General features: G+C 55.8%; 1 protein-coding gene across 3 annotated transcripts in view; it reads left to right on the forward strand.

Moving 5' to 3' along the window:
• The first annotated feature begins 333 nt into the window (after positions 1 to 333).
• The window catches only part of CYRIB (CYFIP related Rac1 interactor B), a 112757-nt gene continuing 92237 nt past the window's right edge, over positions 334 to 20853 (forward strand). The window contains exon 1 of one of the 3 annotated variants that reach the window (XM_079796221.1): positions 334 to 663. The gene's annotated coding sequence lies outside the window, so the exon portion shown is untranslated. The remainder of the gene's footprint in view (positions 664 to 20853) is intronic. The other 2 variants (XM_079796222.1, XM_079796219.1) reach the window with 2 other exon arrangements.

Below are 20853 nucleotides of genomic sequence, written 5' to 3' on the forward strand. Positions count from 1 at the left end.
GCGGACTCTGGCACGGAACGTGCTGGCCCGAAGGTCAGGGGACTCGGGTTCGAGCTGGCGCCCTGCCCGGCACGCTGTGACCTTGGGCCCTCTCTGCGCCTCCCAGAGCTGGGGTGTCCTCCTCCGCGCCAGGAGGGCGGCGGGCCCCCCGCGAAGCCCACGCCGCCGCGGGCTCGCCGGCTGTGACTCGCCCAAGGTCACCCCAGCCCCAGGCCACAGCGCCCGTGCTCGGGGGGCGCCCGAGCCGATCGGAGCCGCATCACCCCCATCCCCGCCGCCGGGTTTTGGGGTGGGGGCCTGCGCGGGGCGGTCCCCGGGCGCCGCGCGCGCTGACGCGGGGCCCGATGCGCGGGGACCGGGCGCGGGGGGAGGCGCCTGGGCGGGCGTCCTCCTTTTGTGCGAGCGCCGGCGGCGGGGCTCCGCGAAGGTAAACAGCGTTTCCTCTTCCTCCTCGCCGCGTCGCTTCCTTTTATAGCGATTTCTCGCCTGGCACCCGCCCGGGCCGCTGCTGCTGCTGCTGCTGCCGCCGCGGCGGGGCCGCTCGCAAACCTGTGGCGGTGACGTGCGACCCGCCAACCCGGAAACGGCGGCGGCGGCACCGAGTCCGGAGGCTCCCGCGCCCCAGCGCCGCGCCGCGCTCCCCTCGCCGCCCGCCCGCACCAGGTACGTGGCCCCGGCCCCGCGGCGCCGCCGCCCGCGCCCTCCGCGCGCGCCCCTGGAGCCGCTGGGTACCGGCGAGGGCGCGGGGTGCAGGGCGCGCGCGCGCTGGGTGCGGGAAGAGGGGGCGGGGGTGCGAGCCGGGCCGCGCCGGGCGCCGCAGGGGTGAGGGCCCGCGGGGGGCACGGGGAGGATGCTCCTGGGCTGGGCAGGGGCGGGAGGACGCGAGGGGCGCACGCCGGGGCCGCCGCCGGATCCATCCAGCTGCGGGGAGCGCGCGGCGGAGTTCCGCGCGGGGATGGAGGGGGCTCCGGCTGGCTGTCCCCGCCCCCCACTCCCCCTTGCTAGCCAGGTGAGGGCGCAGGCTCTGACCCCGGGCGCAGGTCAGCACCCTAGTGAACTTCCATCGGGGGCTTGCAAGGCCAGTCACTTAGAATTGAGGAACTAGAGGGGCGAACAGAGTCTCCATTGGCCTCAAGACTTCCTCCTGGGGTGAACCCCCGCCTTGTTTAAGGAGCACTTCCTCTTTGCCCTTTATCTTGTCATTATCTTTATTTTTAAATGGAAGTTCACTGTCAGCCAACGGGGGCTGCCCTGGTAGCCTGCAGGGCTCTTCTGGGGCTTGAACACGCACCCTGGGTCTCGAACCTGTGTCCTGTGTTGGGGTGGGAGGGAAGAGGAACCGAGGACTTCCCTGGCGAGAGCCCTAGGGGGCGGTCTTGGATCCCCACCCGGTTGCAAGAAATGGAGCCCGCGGGGGAGGGATTGAGGGAAGGTGCTATGAGGAGTGTCAGGTGGACCTTGCACCTCTGGTTTAATTCCTGGTTCTGCCACTGAATAGCTGTGTGGCCTTGGGCAAGTCGCTTGCCCTCTCTGAGCCTCAGGCGCCCCATCTGTTGCCTGGAGTTAGCTCTAGAGAAAGTGAGCATGGACTTCCTGTCCAGGAGGGGCGCAGTCAGGGAAAGTATCCTCAGGCACTGTTCATTTCTGCCTCCCCACCGCCATGCAGGGGTGCCTGGGGCACATGGGAGGTTCCCCACAGATATTTGTGAGATGAATAAGTGGATGTGAATTTCGAGAGGTGAGTGGGTGTGGTTCCACATATTTTGTCTTCCTCGCTCTGTCATCTCCATCCCACAATCCCTGGAGAGCCACGTTTTGCCACCTGGAGTCTGTGTCCTGGCCCCTCCCTGCCCACGGAGGATTGCCTTGAGAAGATAGAGACTCCTTGCGAAAAGGAGCTTACACTGACTTCCAGCCTCCCCCCTCCTTGGGAGATGGCATTGGGTGGAAATGACAGGGAAGCATCGTTTTGATGGCCAGGGCCAGATGCCTGGCCCCGGCCGAGGCTGAGGCGGGCCGCCAGGGCTGACAGCCGGGCTCCGTTCCCAGGCCCAGGGGTTCCTGTAAATGTGGAGGAAGCTGGGCGAGGTGGGTTTTTTCCCTTGGTGGGGCATGCAGAAGTGGTCAGCTGGCCTGGGCTTTCTTCCTGCGAGGGGGGAGGGGGGAGGGGAGGGGGAAGGGGGCAAGGCACATTGTAATTTGCATTTTCTAGATCCTTGGGAGGGGCAGAGTGTATGGGCTGCGGGAGGTTAGGGTGCCTTCATGCACAGCGGCTCCTGGAATGGCCCTCAGATAAAGGCCCGGCATGCCTTTCTGCCTTCACTTGGGAAGGTCTTCAAGGAATTTCGCTTTTTCCGACAGCCGTCCTTTCTTTCTCGGCTCCCAGAGGCTTCTGTGTCCCTTTGGGGTCCCCAGCTGTGTGTTTGTCACCTCTGGAGGGCAGGAGCTGAGCCTGAGGGCCACTCGTGTTGAGAGGCAACGGCCGGCCCCTCTCCCCGGCCAGCTGCGGCTGGAGCAAGTGCAGAATCGTTTTTAAGCTGTGGCGTGGTGCCCGGCCGGTGTGGCTCCGTGGCTGAGCGTCGACTATGCATCAGGAGGTCACGGTTCGATTCCCGGTCAGGGCACATGCCCGGGTTGCGGGCTCCATCCCCAGTGTGGGGCGTGCAGGAGGCAGCTGATCCATAATTCTCTCATCATTGATGTTTCTTTCTCTCTCTCCTTCTCCCTTCCTCTCTGATACCAATAGTTTATATATATATGGCGTGGCCATGGTTACCTGCCTTATTCTCCTTTGCTGAGACAGAGAGAGGGCAGGGTTTGGCCCAGGACCCTCAGCCAGTAGGGGGCAGATTCCTATGGGCTTTGCCACCACCTGAATGGCCTCTGTGTTTCCTGGCGCCTGGCAGGCTGTCTGGCATAGGCTGGACACGCGGTACGTGGTTTCTGGCAGAACGAACAAAAGAGGGTTGGTTTCCCCATTGCTCTCCGTGGAGGTACATTCTGTCTCCACCCCAAGGTCAGCGCACTGGCCTGTAGGTGACCTTGACATTGTTCTCTGGCGGTTCCTCCCAAGTGCGTCTAGATTCCCCCTTGTGCAATCCCAGTCTCTGCCAGCTCTTACCTCAGGGTCCAGCGCTGTGACAGGAGGGACCCCTGGGGGATGCGGGAGCCAGGAGCTGCGGCCTCAGTTTCGGCATTTCCCCTGTCTCCTTGATTGCCTGTGGCTTCGCCGTCTGGGACTCGGCCATCTTCCGCGCAACCGTCTTCCTGCGAGCATCGTGGAGGCAGCGCTGTGTTGGACAGAAGTCAGATTTAAAACTGTTACACTTTAGATGGTAAGGCTGGCCAGGAAGCCTTAAGCAGGTCACCATCCCCTCATAGCCCCTGTCCCCTCCCCTGTACACAGGCAAAGTACTCCCCACCTCACCCCACTGCCTTCTCACTGGTTTCCTTGTAAGAGATGGGACGATGGATCCTGGGGTGGTTTTGCTCATTGGGATAGAGTGAGTGAGGCCCTCAGCACAGGCCCCCATAAATGGTTATCGTCATCATGACTATTATTATCATCAAGAGTAATTATTGCACCCTAGCCGATTTGACTCTTGGAGAGAGCATCGGCCCACAGACTGAAGGGTCCTGGGTTCGATTCCAGTCAAGAGCACTTACCTTGGTTGCAGGCTTGATCCCAGGCCCCCCCCCCCCCCCCATCCCGCCTTCCGGGGCCTCTGTGGGAGGCAACCAATCAATGTGTCTCTCTCACATTGATGCTTCTTTTTCTATCCCTCCCTCTCCCTTCCACTCTCTCTAAGGTGAGGATTAACAACAACAACAAAAAAGAGTAATTTTCGCCGTTTCCTCAACTAGAGCCCAAGCATTGCCAAGGCCAGAACCACCCCTCCCTCCGTAAACTTGAACTGGACCTTCTCCGGGGAAGTAAATGGAGTGGGGGTTGGGGGGCAATGTTATTCTTTTTCTTGTTCCTTTGGGGTGGGGACAGTGCTAAAGGCCTGATGAAGAAGAAGGAGTCATTGCGATCCTGTTCCTCATCCATTTCTGAGGGTAACGGGTCCCTTTTCCTCTCTTTCATAAAGTCAGCTCTTTATGTGTCTGACACTCGCGTCACATCTTCTCACATTCACAGCGACTCCTTCCAGCTGAGGCCTGACGCCCCCAGGTTCTCGCATGGACAAAGTTTCTGTCGCTTCCGTAGAGTTTTGGCAGTTGGCCCTGGCTGGGCTCAGCGGGTTCGATCCCCGGTTGGGGCACATACAGGAAACAAACCAGTGAATGCATAAATAAGTGCAACAACAAATCCATGTTTCTCTCTCCCCTCCCCCTTCCTCTCTTTCTCTCTCTAAATCAATAAATACAAATAAAAAAAGAAAAAGAACTTCGGCAGTGAAGTCTGACAGTCTTTTTTTAAAAATAATATATTTTTATTGATTTCGGAGAGGAAGGGAGAGGGAGATAGAAACATCAATGATGAGAGAAAAAAATCACTGATCGGCTGCCTTCTGCAGGCCCCACACTGGGGATCCAGCCCACAACCTGGGCATGTGCCCTGACTGGGAATTGAACTGTGACCTCCTGGTTCATAGGTCCTCAACCACTGAGCCACGCTGGCTTGGCAAGTCTGGCAGTCTTAAAAGGAAGGGGTGATTGGCCTCAGCAGGTTGGGAGGAAGACGATTTTTTAGCCAAGGACACATGAGGTTAAGGTCCATCTTATTTTCCTCTATCCGCTTCTACCTCTAGAGGCAGCATGCATGTGGACTTGGGGGCCAGACTGCCTGGGTTCCCCATCCTGGTTCTGCTACTTCCTTGCTCTGTGACCTTGGGCAAGATGCTCTCTCTCAGGGCCTCTCACCTCTCAGATGAGGACGAATAATCTCCACCTGCAAGGGTTCAGTGAAGAGCAACCCAGAGGTAGGATGGAGATCCGCCCAGCCCAGTGCATGGCACATAGTAGGTGTTCAGCAAATGTTGGTGACTTTTTAAAAATATATATTTTATTGATTTTTTTTTGTACAGAGAGGAAGGGAGAGGGATAGAGAGTTAGAAACATCCATCAGCTGCCTCCTGCACACCCCCCACTGGGGACGTGCCCGCAACCAAGGTACATGCCCTTGACCAGAATCGAACCCGGGACCCCTCAGTCCACAGGCCAATGCTCTATCCACTGAGCCAAACCAGTCAGGGCAAATGTTGGTGACTTTTCTCCTACCCTCTGGGCTCTTCTGGTCCCTACCCCAGTCCCATTGTCCTGTCCCTCCACCTTTAAAAAATGTTTTTATTCTTTTAAAAAAATTTTATATCTTTATTGATTTCAGAGAGGAAGGAAGAGGGAGAGAGAAACATCAATGATGAGAAGGAATCATTGATCAGCTGCCCCCTGCACGCCCCCTCCTGGGGATTGAATCTGCAACCTGGGCATATTCTCTGACTGGGAATCGAACCCGGATCTCCTGGTTCATAGGTGGATGCTCAACCACTGAGCAACGCCGGCCAGGCTGTCCTTCCACCTACAGGGCTCCAGTCCCCTCTGGGAGTCGAGCCCGTGGCTGTCAGCTTCGTCCCAGACTCCAGTTCCGGCCTCCGAGCTTTCCCAAACCTACTGCTGGCTGCTGGTCCCAGGGCAGCATTCCTGGGACGGAGAGATCCTGGCACAGAGCTCATCAGGTGGAGTCCCCGGGGCGCCCCGAGTCCACGCTCTCTCCCATTGATCTCTCTCCCCTCCTCTTCAAAGACTTCCTAGCTGCCATCTGCTGCAGGGGAGGAGCCGTGGCGCTCAGGAACACATAAATATCCAAGTCGGCGAGGACATTTGTTTAATGAAGCGTTGCTGAGAGTGATTTTTATAAATATTGAAGATCGTCTGAAACCATCAGAGGAATGGCAGGGTTTATTAAAAAGCCGAAACTGGGTTTTGGAAAGGTTCCTTTTCTTTCCCCGAGGAAGGGATGTGGAGGGTGGAGAGTGAGGGAGGGGCGGCTCTGAGCGCGGCCGCAGGCCCAGGGGTGCAGGTGGGGCGGGCTGTTCGTCTCTGCTGTCGGGGTTGGCCGCTGTGCAGTCCCTCGTGTGTGGGGGCTGGAGGGCGGGGAGGCGAGGGCAGCCAAACCCACAGAACCAAGGTGGAAACTGACGTTGGTTGCAAGGTGACATTTTTGAAAGCTGTCTGGGCCCCCTTGAGACTCAGAAGGCCAGGGGGTCACCCGTGCCAGGAATCACCCGGGGCCACACCTTTCAGATCCTGCTTGTGGGTCAGTGGCAGGCTTCTGGAAGGTTCCTGAGCCCTACGATGGCCCAGAAGTGGGGGGCTTTTTTTTTTAAGTTCTTACCCAAGGCCATGTTCTATTAATTTTTAGAGCGAGAGGAAGAGAGGAACATCAGTGTGAGAGAGAAACATCCATCTGTTGCCTCCTGCACCGGCTCTGACTGGGAATCGAACCTGCGACCTTTGGGCGTATGGGACGATGCTCTAACCATTTAGCAACCCGGCCAGGGCGCTGGAAGGCTTTTGGGTTACTCAGTGTGAGGGATGTGGGGGAGGGAGTTTGGAGCAGTGCTTCCCACACTGGAGTGTACCGTCCCCTAAATCTCGGGGATCCCCTTTCGGACTCTGAATCAGAGGCCCGGGGTGGGCCGAGTTCCTGCATTTCTAACCCTTTTCCACGTGATGGCGTTTGCGCTCTTCCCACGCTCTGGTGCGTGGACCACCCTCTGAGTAGGGGGAGCTGGGCGGTCCCCACTCCCGTCCTTCATTCGGGACCCGGACGGACACTGAGGATCCAGATCCGAATATGACACCGGAGGTTCCTGAGGTAGCTGGTGGCTCAGTTAGTGGAGGAGGCAGACATATCCAAGACACGCATGACGGGAAGATGGAGCCTCAGGCTGCGGGAGAACCCGGAGGGCGTAGAGAGGAGCGCCTCCCTGGTCTGCCAGCGCCGCTTCCTTAGCCCCGCAGGCCTCTCCCGGAGCTCGAGGTGGGGAGGAGCCGGCGGGCAAGAAAGGGGAGAGCGTGAGCCTGCCGGGCCTCCCACGTGATTGTGTCTGGACGGACTAAGTGGGACCTTGTGCTCACCATTTCAGGTTGTAGGCATCCAGTATTATTATTTTATTTTAGTTTTAAATACACTTTTATTGATTTCAGAGAGGAAGGGAGAGGAAGAGAGAGAGAGAAACATCAGTGATGAGAGAGCATCATTGATCGGTTGTCTTCTGCACGCCCCACACTGGGGATCGAGCCGGCAATCTAGGCATGTGCCCTGACCTGGAATTGAACCGTGACCTCCTGGTTCAGAGGTCGACGCTCAACCACTGAGCCACGCCGGCCGGGCAGGCATCCAGTGTTTTTAATTTACCCGATGAGAGAACTGGGACCCAGAGGGGGAAGCATCTTGCCCAAGAAGCTGAGTCAGGACTGGAACCCAGGTCTTCTGGCTCCAAGCCAGGCGTCCTCAGGGCTCCATGGTGTCTGCCCATGAGGCTCTGCGGCCGAGGGGATGCTGGGGCTGGACTTCCTTCCCCAGCACAAACGATCCCCCTGCCCCTGCCCTTCCTTTGGCAGGAGCCTAAGCCCTTAAAGCCACGGAGAAAAAAGAGGCCCAACGCGGGATAAGAGAGACACCATGTCAGAGACTAAGGGCCTCCTCTCCCCACCAGCGCCCTCGGACAAGAAGGGGCAGGGCAGCCCTGGCCGGTTTGCTCAGTGGATAGAACATCTGCCTGTGGACTAAAGAGTCCTGGGCTCCATTCCAGTCAAGGGCACATGCCCAGGTTGTAGGCCCGATCCCCAGTAGGCGGCGTGCAGGAGGCAGCTGATCAATGATTCTCTCATCGTTAATGTTTCTATCTCTCTCTCCCTCTCCTTTCCTCTCTGGAATCAATAAAAATATATTTAAAAGAAGAAGAAGAAGAAGAAGAAGAAGAAGAAGGGGGGAGGACAGTGAGGTGCAGTCCTGCCCAGGAGTTAAGGATGGGAAGAGGCAGGGCCGCCAGGGGAAGAACGCTCCACCCTTGACTCATCTGTTTCAGAGAGTCTCTGGCTGGCCAGGGGCTCTCTTCAGAATTTAAACTCAATGCTCGTCCAGCAGACACTGTTGCACTGAGGTGCTGAGGGACCCTAGCCCTGCCCCTCCGTGACTGTGTGACCTTGGACTCAAATCATGGCACCTGGATGAGCCAGAACTGTCACGGGTAAAACTGGGCTGATCTCACCTGCCTCTCGGAGGTTTGGAGGACTAGGTGAGGTAGTATGCGTGAAAGCTCCTAGCACAGCCCCTGGCAAAAACTCTCCAAAAATATATCCCCTCCCCCAAGGCATAGTCACAGGTGGGCGAGGACCGATTGTCCAGTGCTAATTTTGGGCCAGGGCTATCCTTCCGGCAGAGAAATGGGGTATGAACTTGATGGCAGGGTAGGTATTTCTTTAAGATAATTTCAAACTGTGTGGCTTTCTGCAAACCTGAACCCTGGGGCTGGCTCCTCTGGGGTTCTCCTCTGAAAGGGGACTGTGGTGGGGTGAAGAACCATGGGCCTTGGGGCCAGGTATGTCTCTGTTCACATCTGGCTCCCTAACTGGGGAGTCTTTTGCAAATGGCATCCGGGTACCTGTTTTGTGTCTTGTTGTGGCTCTTGACTTAGGAAATGTCTGAATGTGCCTGGCTTAGGGCTGGGATCTTCTAGGGGCCCAGTAACTGGAGTCCCCGGGTCCCTGCAGCCCCGGGGGCTGGGACTTAGGAGAGGAGCCTGAAGACAGGCAGCTCTGTGCACTGGCCCCAGCTTTGCTCAAAACCAGAGTTGAAGTAGAATTCAGAAGTCAATGTGGAAGTGAAACTCGGGCAATAACATCCTAAAATGTCTGCTCTGAACTCTGGTTTTGGGTACTGCTCTGAGCTCCCGGGGCCCCAGGGACCGTGAGGCACTTACAGATCAAAGAGTCCTGCGCGTGAGCACTTAGTGGTCTCTTCCAGTCATTTCTGAACATGCCTTCCTGGCTGTCGAGAGTTCAGTTCATTGTGGAGGAATCAGGCCCACCCTGCTTGTCAGCAACAGTAATTGAATCCCTATTATGTGCGAGGCCCTATTATTTGTACTACGATGTGGTGGGTCCAGGTGGGGAATGACTACTGAGTCCCACTGCTACCCAACACCAGTCCTTAAGGGCCTGAGCAGCTTAGGGGAGGAAGGACTTGGATTTGTTTCCCTGGGCTAAGTCAAGCCCAGCCCCGCCCAGCCCTTCCTCGTCACTCAGGAATGGGAGACACCCTCTGACGAGGACTGGAGATGGCAGGGAGCTTGCTGGACACCAGAGGACAGAGCAGCCGGTGGATGCAGGAGGAGCAGGAACTGTGAGTGAGGCTGCATGTCCGACCCTTTGCACAGGCATTTTCAGCCCAGACCGAAGCCTCCCTAATAACGCAGCTCCCATAAACATCATGTTGTGGGGTTTTGTGATTTGGGGTATTTTTGTTGGTCTTCCCTATAAAAATAACAAGTTTTCCTTATTGAGTATGGGCAATGTTTACTTTGTGTGTGTGTGTGTGTGTGTGTGTGTGTGTGTGTGTGTATATATATATATATATATTTTTTTTTTTTTAAGATTTTTAAATTGACTTTTGGAGAGAAAGGAAGGGAGAAGGAGAGAGAGAGGAATATCGATGTGAGAGCCAAACATTGATTGGCTGCCTCCTGCACGCCCCCTGCCTGGGATCGAGCCTGCAACCCCAGGCATGTGCCCTGACCCACCAGCCAGGACTGTATGTCTTAGTTCTTGCCTTCACAAGACGTCTGTGAGGCAGGTAACCCTATCCCCTTCTTACAGGTGAGGAAGCTGAGGAGGAAACTCAGAGCTGGGAAAATCGCCAGAGAGCATGTGCCACCGAAGAGCAGCTGGGGGTGCCCTGGCTGCAGCTGGAAGAGGGGCTGGCTTTCTGGGTGGGCGTCTGAGCCACCGGCATTGCCAGCCGCCTTCGCAAGCTGGTCAGCCAGGGAGGTTCAGGCTTTGTACGTTACTCTTGCAAGTCGCTTACTTGGGCTAGTTTGAGTGGAGCGTTTTTTGGTAAAGTCAGTGTGTGAAACTGACTCACGCTATGAATATACCTCGATGCATTTGGTGTTGGGACGGGTGGCACCCTGCGCGTTACTCTGTACCCTCACAAGGAAAGATATGGAGGAGAGAGGGGTGCCGTGGGTTCATGCTTTGGGGAGACTGATGTTGAAAGCAGCATCCCCGTGCGTGGATAAGGGTCCCTATAGACTTGAGAAAATAAGGTCGATGCAGGAGTGATAGCTCAGCTAGCAGCGTTCCTCCCATGTGCAGTATCTGAACTTGCCAGAATATTCTGTGCCCGTGTTCCCTCTTCCCGGTATTCCTGCTCAGCTTTCTGGGTGGGAGGGGCAAGAATCCGCCATGCTGGCCAGTGCCCTCACGTGATGCTGACGCAGGGGTACCTGTGCCTGGAACCCACCTAGAGAAGCCACCAGGACAGACGTCCTTGGCCTGTGGACCATCTCCTTCTGACTCTGGGCGGTGGGTCTAGGACGGGAGGGACATTGAGAATCGCCCAGTCCCACCTTCCCGCCTCTTTCTCCCGTGGGCCCGCACGGGAGAGGGAGTTTGGAGGGCGTGGGCTGGAGGATCAGTGGTAAAGGGGAAGCGTCTTCCAGCTGGAGGGGGCTGATCTGGGGGCCCCGCCCCCCGAGTGCTGAGGTGGTCAGTATCTCCACACAGTGTCACCCCTTCTAGGAATCCCACTTGGGGAGCTGATTCTCGTCCAAGGTGGGTACCTGTTGAGGCAGCCAGCAGAGGCCCAGAGGGGTGGTGTGCGTCGCCCAGAGTCACACAGGAGTTGGAAAGGTCGCCTGGGCCACTTGTTGGAAGACTGAGGGGCCAGGAGCGGGCGACGGCATTGCATTGTACGTGGCGGCACGTCGGGGATCTCTTCAGAGTGCGCAGTCGTCCCATCCCAGTGGCAGGTGACAAATAGGACACGTGTGCTGTAGTGATTTCTGGGGTCTCCCCTCCTGAGTGTGATTACTTTGGAGGGGGTTTTGCGGGGGGTTGGGGCGGGGGAGACCCAGCGGACAGGAAGGGCGCAGCCGCCCTTGGCCTAGCGAGGTCTGACTCACTGTTTTTGAGTAAAAGCAGTCTCTCTGGTCCCAAGAGCTTCTAGATTTATTTCGAACCTTTATGCCTGTCCTTGAGCCTCTGGGAGGTGCCCCTTTCTGGGGTTGATCTGAAAGGGGCTCCTGGGCCCACAGGGGGGTTAGGGGGGACCCAGCCTTTGGAGGTGACCCACCTCCCTGAGGCCCTGCCTCCAGGGGACCAGCTCTTTCCTAAGCGCGCGCTTTCTCAACGTCTAGTTTCGGTGGTGAAACTGGTGAAAGGCAGGGGAAGTGTAGAAAGACATTTGCATACTTCTGGCCTGACCTTCGCAGAAGCAAATGCGGAATCAACAAGGTCTGGCCTTCAGAGTGTCCCCCCCCCCCCCCCCCAGGCGCCTGTCCCTGTGATCGTGACTGGAGTGTGGTTGGAAAATGCTTCTCTCCACATAAACATCTTTGTCCCAAGACCTTGGACGCTTAGCCCTGAAAGAAAGGAAACCCGATCTTTTGTTCTGATCCTATTAACCGGCGGTGGGGGCAGGGGGCCGGGCATCTTCGCCCGCAGGGAGCTGGCCCCCTGTGCGTTATGGAGCGGCCCCTCCGTCAGGGAGACTGGGAAACGCTGATGTGCAGAGTCAGGAATGTTCCCTTAGCGCCGCCGGCGCCGGAGAAAACCCAGCGGGGGCTGCTGTGCTCACTGCCTGGCGCCTGGGAAAGGTGTCACCCCGCAGGCACCTGCAGCTCCTTGGGGTCCTCCAAAGAGCAGCCGTCCAATTCATGCCAAGAGCCCAGAGAGCCCGTTTCTGGGAACCTTCCCTGAGGAAGCGACAGACAATTTGGACACAGTGTGGCACCAAGATCTTCACAATATGCCCGGCTGGCGTGGCTCAGTGGTTGAGCATTGACCTATGAACCGGGAGGTCACGGTTCGATTCCCGGTCAGGGCACATGCCCGGGTTGCAGGCTTGATCTCCAGGGAGGGGCGTGCAGGAGGCAGCTCATCCATGATGCTCTCTCATCATTGATGTTTCTCTCTCTCTCTCCCTTCCCTCTCTGACATCAATAAAAATAGATTTTTTAAAAAGATCTTCACAGTAACAAAAGAAATCGGAAACCACCGAAGTGTCTGACAGTAACTGAATTCTTGCACCGGTTATACTGCAGTCACTCAGTGCGAGGGCCGAGGAGGCTGGGAGGGAGCCGAGAAAAGCAGTCATTTTTAGGGAAAAGCTTGGAAGGAAACACACATACACGAAAATGGTGTCGAGGTGGCGGCGGGGAGACGCGAGCGCCGCCGGCTCTCTCTTCCTTTCTCTCTCTGACACGTTTTCTATAATGCGGTTCTGACACTTCACTCCCGTCCCCTCTTCTCTGCTCGGCTCCCGTCTCCTCTGAGAAACCTAGAACTCCACTGTTCCCAGGGGAAGGAAGAAACCAGCGTTTAGATCCCTTCGTAAATGGCCTGCAAAGGAACAGACCAGACTTACCAACACATGCTACCAGGCCGGCCCCAAGGCCACAGGAGAGAGAGCTAGCTATTCTTATTTTTTATTTTTATTTTTGTTAGCAATTCTTAAATACAATAGCTGTCAGGGATCAGACCCTGCTGGGCCTATGAGAAGACATTATTACACACGCTGAGGTTGAGGGAGGTCACGTGCCTCTTCCAGAATCAAACACTCCCTCCTGGTTAGAAGCTGATGGGGCGAAGGGCATCCAGAGGGACCCCAATACCGGCAGCTCTCTTCAGGTCCTATGGACGTTATTCTGGGGGAAGGTAGGGTGAGTGACAGCTACGGACTGGTAGCCATGGCAAGCATAGTAGTTTTCTGTTTGGGTGGCGTTGTCTAGGTAAGGGTCCGAGCAGAGGGGGGCTTCCGGGTCAGTGGTGAGCTGCTGTCTTGTGTGTTCCCAGGGGAGACAGGTAACCTCATGTCCACAGCACTCGGGTCTCCCCGCTCCTACGCTTGACCTCCATGGAGCGGAGGCACAATCTCCCTCTGCCTGCGCTCTGTGCTGGGTCGCAAGGGGCAGAGAGAAATGGGTGCAGACGATTCTGCCTGGGTGGGTGGCTGAGCTCTGACCGTCAAGGGAGCACCAGGCTCCACACAGCCTGTATGGTATTGAAAATGTCGCTTTGGCCCTGCCGGTGTGGCTCAGTGGTTGAGCATCGACCTATGAACTAGGAGGTCAGGGCACATGCCTGGGTTGCGGGCTCGATCCCCAGTGTGGGGCGTGCAGGAGGCAGCCCTTCAGTGATTCTCTCTCATCACTGATGTTTCTCTCTCACTCCCTCTCCCTTCCTCTCTGACATCAATAAAAATGTATTTAAAAATAAAAATAAAAGGTCGCTTTCTGCGGAGGTCTTTGCTCACTCCTCCCCTTTGCCTACTGTTTGGAGAGGTTTGGGCTCAACACTCCTGAGCCACATGTTCAAGAGGCACAGAATCCTGAAAGGCCCCGGGGTGCGTGGGCGCCAAGCGTACCTTTGATGAATAAGGGTATGAATTCATTTTCTGCTTTGGGTGGAAAATGGAAATTGCCATATTTTAAGCTATTTCGGATGCCAAGATTCATAATTTGACTATGTGTATATGTGTGTCCCTATGATTAGATATGAAAGAGGAACCCATTTTTGGCATCTCAAACAGGCGTTCATTGCATGTCCAGAAAATCCCCCTCCTTCCCCATTCCCTCCCCATCTGCTCTCCTGTCCGGTGTCTGGGCGGTGTGCTCCTGAGCGCCCCCAGAGGAAGCGACGTGTACATCGGGCCGTCCTGTGGGTCTGGAGGGAGAAGGGAGGGACCCAGCCTCCCGCTGCTGGCCCAGCGGGTCCTGGGCCGACCCAACTGAGTCAGGCAGGGTCCCCGCCTCCCCCTCGCCGTTTCCGGGGTCAGAGGCGGAACAAGAAGCTGCTGGTGGGAGAGGTCCCCCACCGCGCACATCATCTCATTTAATCCTCCGCATCACCACCTCCCAGCGAGATTAGCTCAGCTCAGCAAATCCTTGCTGGCGGCCCAGCGGGTGTGAAGCAGGGCTGGGAAGAGGCAGCTCGGGGTTTTAATTACCTGCGGGCGTGGGTGTCAGCGGCTCCCGGGGCTGCGGGAACCCACGGGCCGCGCCCCTGCGGTGTGTAACCAGCCCTGCCATTTGCCTTCAGCAAGTCCCTTGGCTTCTCTGAGCCTCCCTTCTGGCAAAGCTGTGTGAACGGCGTGCCTATGTATTTCCGGTCTCCCCTTTCACTCCTCTTCTGTTAAGTAATAACCAGGTTCTTACAAGGCATCCCTTAGGCGTGGGGAGGATGCACTTGGGTGTGTGTGAGGCCCTGGGTAATAGGTCTCTCTCAAATATTTTTTTAAAATATATTTTCTATTGATTTTTTACAGAGAGGAAGGGAGAGGGATAGAGAATTAGAAACATCGATGAGAGAGAAACATCAATCAGCTGCCTCCTGCACACCCCCTACTGGGGATGTGCCCGCAACCAAGGTACATGCCCTTGACCGGAATCAGACCTGGGACCCTTCAGTTTGCAGGCCGACGCTCTATCCACTGAGTCAAACCAGTTAGGGCTCTCAAATATTTTTATTGATTTCAGAGAGGAAGGGAGAGAGAGAAAAATAGAAACATCAATGATGAGAGAGAATCATGGGTCGGCTGCCTCCTGCACGCCCCCCACAGGGGATTGAGCGTGCAACCTGGGCATGTGCCCTGACCAGGAATTGATTGAACCTTGACCTCCTGGTTCATAGGATGATGCTCAACCACTGAGCCACAGCAGCCGGGCTTGCCCTGCATTTCCTGCATGCGTGCATTAAGCATGAGCCGTGTGCCCAGGTCTGGGCTAGGTGCCCTTTGCAGGAAGCCGAGGGGCCTGCACTGTGGAGGAGATGGACATAAAAACAAGCCGTTGTATTAACACGCCAAGTGCTCAGGTGATGAAAATTTTAACATTCGCAAAACAATGATATGCATTCTTTATGGGGGCACAATCAGCTGTAGTAAAATATAAAGAAATGCATGGCACTGCTTACCCCTGGGGAACTGGGGCGAGAGGGGTGGGTGGGGGTGAGGTACCCAGGGGACTTGGGATTCCACTATACTTTATTCCTTAAGCTGGCTGGTGAGATAAGAGGCGGTTTGATGATTCTTTAGATACTTTCTATACATCTTAAATCTTGCACAGTAACGTTTTAAAAATAGTGTTGGGAGCAAGAGGTTATTGGAGACCCTAGCCTGGAGGGTGTCCAGCCAGATTAGGACGTTTCTCCTCAGCGCGTGTAGCCGAGCGCCGGGCTCGGCCAGGCTCATGCACTCAGGACATGTCGAGCTGGACTCTGGAGGGGCCGGTGAAGGCTTGATAGAGAAGGGGACCGTTTCAACTGAATTTGAAGGCCAATGCTGGGAACAGCATTTTAGAGAAAGGGAACAGCATATGCAAAAAAAAAAAAAATAGGTAGTCCAGCATTCAAGGAACTACAAGGAGTGAGGGGGATGGAGTCAGCTTCGGAGCAGGCCTTGGGTGTGTTTTGCTCTTGATCACTCATGCGTAGAACGGCTGCGAATCCAGGCCGGCTGGGAGTTGACCCAGGATGGACTCCACTCTGGTGTGAAAACCCAGTCTGTTTCCAGAGAGCTCTTTGATGTTCACTGGGCCTCAGCCTTGGGCGATGGGCCCCGGGCCGAGGAGACGGCTTTGGCCTCAGGGGCAGAAAGCGCTGGACCTGCCCAGTGTGGACCCGGGTGAGAAAGCCTCCGGGACAGAGAGCCCAGGCTGCCGCCTTGTCTGACATGAACGCGCTGCCTCTCCGAGGAGGGAGGGGGAGGAAGGAGGGCGGCCTCAGCGTGGGGGCTGGGGATCATGTCTATTCAGGATCATTTTCTTCGAAAATGGTGCAGAGCCAGTGAAGGTGCCGGGGGAGCCAGATGGAAGCCGTGATGGGGGTTTCATCAGCGCCTCATCAAAGGCACGGCTGCTCTCTGGGCTCACGGCTCACCCTCCCATTGCGTCCTCCGCTGTGGAAACTGTTCATTAGGGTTCCATTAAGGCTGGCCCGGGGCGTCACCCCTCATTTCCGCTTTGATCTCTGGGAAGTCATTCTTCTCCAGGGAACTCCTGGGGGTTCCTTGGGGCTCCTCGCCCCCGTCTTTGCCACTCATGTTCCAGTTCAGCCCAGACTCCCGCCCGCATTTCAGAAGAGAGGTACTTCTCTACACTCCGCCTTCCTGCCTGGACCGGGGAAGGGCGTGGTTTGAGGGAACAGCCATTGGAGGGGACCTTGGCCAGGATCTAGGGCAGTGGCCCGATGAGGAGACCGCCCTGCAAGGCGAGATGACAGTGAATGTTCTAGAAGTGTCCGTTTCTGACCCTTCGTTAGGGAGGCTCTTTTCATCCGAGCACACAGTCTTCTTGCTCCAAAGGCTGTCTGTCCCCAACTAACCCCCAAGTCCCCGGGACTTTGAAGTGCAGTCTTTCTTTGTTGTTGTTAATCCCCACCCGAGGATACTCTTCCCCACTGATTTTCAGAGAGAGAAAGAGAGAAGCATCTTTGTGAGAGAGACACATCGCTTGGTTGCCTCCCGCATGCTCCCTGACCAGGGCCGGGGGTCTCGAGCCTGCCACCAAGGTATGTGCCCTTGACCAGAATCGAACCCGGGACCCTTCAGTCCTCGGGACTGATGCTCTATCCACTGAGCCAAACCGGCTAGGGCTTCAGGCAGCCTTGAAGCTACGTGACGGCCTCATGGCAGGAGCCGGGAGGGAAGACCCCATGAGCTGCGTGGTCCAGAGGAACTCCGCGGACCTCTCACCGGGGACCAATTAATTCTGCAGGAAGTCCAGGCTTACGCTGTGCCCGGGAAACCCCGCGGCGGCACATTCCTGTGCCCTAGTTCTCTGCACGTTTGTTTAATCGGAGCTAAAATCTCCCAGCCTTTCCCCTGATTTTATGAGCTGGTCCTTACCCACATTTCATCTGCTTTCTCTTAAACACTTTTTTTGCTCCTGTGTTCATAGACGCTGAGTAAACACAAATCCTTGACTTTAATGAGGAAGCCAGCAGTGGCTGCAAAAGGGGGCTCATTCCGTCTGTTTCTCATGCCCCATGGGTGTCGAAAGGAGAATCAGTGAAGGCAGGGATTCCCCAATAGCTAGCAGTGACCTGGGGGTGAAGAGTGGTATGGCCACCCCTCCTCCCAACAGGCCATGTATCCTGTCCATCCATCCATCCATCCATCCACCAAAGGGGTACCATCTTTTCTACAGTTCATTCATCTATCCATCCATGTATTCATTCATTCATTCATTTATTCACCATAGGGACACCATCTTTTCTTTTCTTTTTAAAAAATATTTTTATTGATCTCAGAGAGGAAGGGAGAGGGAGAGAGAGACAGAAGCATCAATGATGAGAGAGAATCATTGATAGGCTGCCCTTTGCACGCCCCTGAGGATTGAGCCCGCAACCGGGGCGTGGGAATCAAACCATGACCTCCTGGTTCATAGGTCGGCGCTCAGCCACTGAGCCACAGCCACCTTTTCTGCACTCCATCCAGCCACCCACCACAAGGACACCGCCTTTTTGTAACACTGTTTCACGGTCAGACCTGAGAGGGCTGTGACTTGGCCTGTGTTCACGCCTGCGTTTCTGCCCTTACATGGAGCAGACCGCCGGTGCTCAGGAAATATTGGTTTAATGAATGAATGACTACCTGGCATTCCATTAGTAGGATTTGCTTAATGGATGAATATCTACCTGGCTTTCCATTATTAGGAACGCATCACAGGCTTAGATCTTCATCAGATCCTACAAATAGTCCCCAGGGGGAGGGGACAGATTACATGAGGTCCCCAACAGTGAGTTGATCACAGGGAGACAGATGGAACTCTGGTCCCTGGGGAGCCAGAAGCTGGCTGGGGTGTCGAGTCGGAATAGAAGTCGGTATGAAGAGAGTGGGAGTAGAGGCCCAGCTAGTCTGATCGGCAAGTCACCTAAGCTCTCTGAGAACTGAGCTGCTGAGGGGGAACGATACTGCTAAATTCTTACCCTAAGAGTCTTACCTGCTCCGTTCCCTTGGCTTTGGTTCCAGATGGGCCCCATCCTCCCAGATGTTTCCATTGGGATTCAAGACATTGGTTCTGCTCCCTCCGTGTGCCAGGCCCTGGGAAGGCGGTGGTGTAGGACAGTTTGCAAAATGAATGGATGCTTGATGGTTCAGTTATCCAGATCCCAGCTGAAGCCTAATGCCTGGACGTGACCTCTGGCTGCTGCTTTAGGTGTTTTGCAATCGCAGAGGCTTGAAATTCTGCTTGGCGCTTGCTCTCCATGGTGAGAGATGGAGAAACACTTCCTTTGTTCGCGCTTGGCTCTGGGGCGGTGCAGACACGCACAGGCCTCCTCATGTCCACCATGGGGAGCCTCTAAGTCCACGGCTTACATACATAGAACATGCCCGTACAGGCTATGCATATACCTGCTTGTGCATATGTTTCCTGGGCACCTACTTTGTGCCCTCACTGGGCGAGGCTCTTGGGAGAACACTGATCCGTAGAAGAGAAGGAGGAGGAGAAACTCCCCCTTCTCATGCTGGGAAGGGCCCTAACCCTGATGAGCGTTGGCACAGGAGTGATGGGTGACAGGGCAGCAGGAGTGAGTCCGAGGTGCTCTCCTCCATTACCTCGCCCAGGACAGTGGCCGTGGTCCTGCTGAGGGAGTGGCTCAGAGTGGCTCCTAACATAGCGATTTAGGTGCTTGCCCAAGTCAGAGATCGTCCGCAGACCATCTTAATTTGGGTTCTTTTAAAATAATCAGTGAGCCCGGCCAGCATGGCTCATTGGTTGACCGTTGACCTATGAACCCGGAGGTTACTGTTCGATTCCCTGGTTATGGACTCAATCCCCAGTAGGGGGTGTGCAGGAGGCAGCTGATCAGTGATTCTTTCTCATCATCAATATTTCTCTCTCTCCCTCTCCCTCCCTCTCTGAAATCAATAAAAATAAAAGAGTAAATTTAATAAAAAAATTAATGAGATGGAAATTTCAGAACATCAAGGGCCTTAGATGTGTGCAGGCAGGAAACTTTTCCCATGGAGTTGACATAGTCAGGGCAGTGAAATGAAAAGCACTTCTCCTCCCCTCCTCCTCCTCCCCCTCCCCTCCCCCTCCCCCTCCCCCTCTCTCATCTTGAACTGGAGTAATTATCCAAGTCTTCTTGCCAGGATCTGTCATTCTCTTACCTCATCCCCTCTTAGGTTTTGAAGCCAAAATGAAGACCCTTTCAGTTCATTGGTGCTGGGTGTGGGGCCCTGGGACGGGGCTCCTGAGGGCTGCTTGAGTGGTGGGGGTTCCAGACAGATCACCCTCATGAACCCTAGGTGCTGGCCACACCCCACACAGGCGATTTCCTGGGTTTGGTAATGGCTTATTGAGGTATCTGGTAGACAGAATAAGGGCCCTCCAAAAATGTCCTTGTCCTAACCTTGGAACCTGTGAATACACTACCTTCCGTGGCAGGAGGGACCTTGCCGACATGGCTTGGTTAAGGATGCTGAGCGGGAGAGAAGTTCCTGGATTATCCACGTGGCCCAATATAATCCCAAGGGTCTTTGTAAAAGGGGGTCGGGAGGGTCACAGTCAGGGAAGGGGGTGCGCTGAGGGACACAGGGGGTCAGAAGCAGAGACCTGAAGATGCTGGCTTTGAAGGTGGAGGAGGCCCGGCCGCCTGGGAATGCCGCAGCCACCAGGAGCTGGAAGAGGGATTCTCCCAGACTCCGCAGTATAAGCCCCGCAGCCAATGCATAAAGAGTCATGGGGGGCCAGAGGCTTGGGCCTCACTCCATCCTTCATTCTCATCACCTGGTGTGTGGGGGGCATTTGCAGGGTGAGACCCGGTGTTGGTACTTGGAATATAAACCACGAGGCAGGAAGCTGGAGCGCTGAGACACGTGGTGAGTCTCGGCTTCCTCCCAGGCCTGTCTTCCCCCAGCAGGTCCGCCACCTCCTTGGCCCAGCTTCTGCTTGGGACTTCCGCTTCCCCCTTGTCTGAGCGAGTCTAGACTCCCCACTGGGTGGGATGGGGGGGGGGGGGGGAGGCTGGAGCAGACACAGAAGGTTTGGTCTGTAGATGGATGCCTACCTGGGGGGCTGGGGAGGTCTCTTCTGACCCTGCCGTGGGGCGTCATTGGCGGGGACAGGGTCCAGATGGAGAGCCTAGTCCAGGGGTCCTCAAACTTTTTAAACAGGGGGCCAGTTAACGGTCCCTCAGACCGTTGGAGGGCCGGACTATAGTTTTAAAAAAACTATGAACAAATTCCTAGGCACACTGCACATATCTTATTTTGAAGTAAAATAACAAAACTGCAAAAACACCCGCATGTGGCCCGCGGGCCATAGTTTGAGGACGCCTGGTAGTCCTTCTACCTGGACAGCAGGCCACTCTGTCCCTCACTGACAACCGTCCATGGGACACAGCGTAATTTTGGACAGAGATCTGACAGTAAAGGAGTCTTGTGGGCCTTACATGATCAACATGAGGGACAGGGCCATAGGGACTTGAGTGCCTTAAAGTCCTGTTGGATCCCCTGAGGAACAGTGGGTCATTTCAAGGTGACTGTCAGAGGTCTGAGGCCTTTGAGGAGAACCTTGACCATGGGGCTCCCAGACCACACCTGATGCACAGGCTGCAGAGCAGGAGCCCGGGGCTGGCGGGGCCTGAGGGCATCTGCCCCAGGGGCTGTCCGTCACCTGG

Source organism: Cnephaeus nilssonii (genome assembly GCF_951640355.1).
Source record: "Cnephaeus nilssonii genome assembly, chromosome: 18".
NCBI lineage: Eukaryota > Metazoa > Chordata > Mammalia > Chiroptera > Vespertilionidae > Cnephaeus > Cnephaeus nilssonii.